This window comes from Mus pahari, chromosome 15 (genome assembly GCF_900095145.1).
Source record: "Mus pahari chromosome 15, PAHARI_EIJ_v1.1, whole genome shotgun sequence".
NCBI lineage: Eukaryota > Metazoa > Chordata > Mammalia > Rodentia > Muridae > Mus > Mus pahari.
This window is the reverse complement of record NC_034604.1, coordinates 41,117,842-41,119,352: the sequence shown is the minus strand read 5'-3', so window position 1 is coordinate 41,119,352 and position 1,511 is coordinate 41,117,842. Positions and strand designations below refer to the sequence as shown.

At 51.1% G+C, this 1,511-nt stretch overlaps 1 pseudogene across 1 annotated transcript; it reads left to right on the top strand.

Moving 5' to 3' along the window:
* The first annotated feature begins 418 nt into the window (after nucleotides 1-418).
* On the top strand, nucleotides 419-1,295 carry LOC110333528 (annotated as a pseudogene). Its single transcript, XR_002381080.1, has one exon. The product of XR_002381080.1 is annotated as a vesicle-associated membrane protein-associated protein A pseudogene (transcript).
* The last annotated feature ends 216 nt before the right edge of the window (nucleotides 1,296-1,511 follow it).

The window sequence follows — 1,511 nt, the reverse complement described above, 5'->3', positions numbered from 1 at the left end:
GCTTTAGAGAATTGTTAAATTTTTAAAAATTCAGTGCATATTTTTCCATTCATTTTTCAGAATTATTTTTACAAAGACGTTATCATCACTGTGTGTAGAGTGTGGGAGAGGTAGGCAGGTAGAATTTCAGAAGCGCTTCACTTACCGTTACCATGTTTAATACACGCGGACCCTCCTTCCCTCAAGACTCAGATACGTAGATCTGAGTCTCAAGGGGCTCAGATAAGTAATTATTTTAAGAGATGTTACGTCACAGTTCATTGACTGTTCAAGCTCAAAAACCCAGCTTTATCTCAGAGGCATGATTTTACAAACCATATATCATCACACACTTCCCTCACTGCTGGGACCCGGGATGCCCAGGGTGAGGTTGCGCGTGGCCACGGCGGTTGTGACGCGGAGACCCGGGGTCGCGAACCGCCACCCGCTCCCGTCCCCATGGCGTCCGCCTCCCGCGCCTTGACGAAGCCCCCGCAGGTCCTAGTCCTCGACCCACCCACGGACCTCAAGTTCAAAGGCCCCTTCACCGCGGTGGTCACGGCTCATCTTAAACTGCGCAACCCGTCGGCGAGGAAGGTGTGTTTCAAGGTGAAGAGCACCAGCCCTGGGCGCTACTGCGTGCGGCCCCACAGCGGAGTCATCGACCCGGATTGCACCGTGACGATCGCTGCCATGCGGCAACCCCTCTGCTGCGGCCCCAGCAAGGAGGTCAAGCACAAATTCATGGTGCAGACAGTGTTTGCTCCTCCAGACATTTCGGATCTGGAGGCCGTGTGGAGGGAGGCAAACCCCAGGGAACTAATGGATTCGAAACTGAGGTGTGTATTTGAAGCGCCAACAGAAAGTGAAATACTGGAGGACGGCTTGAGACTCAGAAAGGCAACACATCCCGACAAACCCAGACCCTCCTCCTTCACGTCCTTGAAGCAGGCTTGCACCACGCCTCTTACTGTTGTTCTGCTGGTGATCGGAGCAGTGTTCTTTGGATTCTTTCTAGGGAAATTCGTCTTGTAGAGTGAGAGGCACGCACACTATCCCCCACACCCTACACTCCCCCCTTCCCCCAACGAAGACCAGGAAAAAAAAAAAGATTTCTTTATCCACCATCTATTGGAAGTATGGCCCGCCCGCGGTGGCAGATTTGTGTGCGGGTAGTCACATAGGCTTCTCTCCTAATGATCTCTTGTGATTGGAGGACGCAATAAACTAACAAACCAAATAAAGAACTGTTGGGCTACTGGTCAGATTGCCTATTATCGGATCATCAAAGCCAGTTGCCCATTCAGTGCGTGGTGAAATGCAACAAGAAATGTTTTGGTTTGGTTTGGTTTTTGGTTTTAATAAGAGTTCCAGAATTGCCGGGCGTGGTGGCGCATGCCTTTAATCCCAGCACTTGGGAGGCAGAGGCAGGCGGATTTCTGAGTTCGAGGCCAGTCTGGTCTACAGAGTGAGGTCCAGGAGGACAGCCAGAGCTATACAGAGAAACCCTGTCTCGAAAAACCAAAAAACAA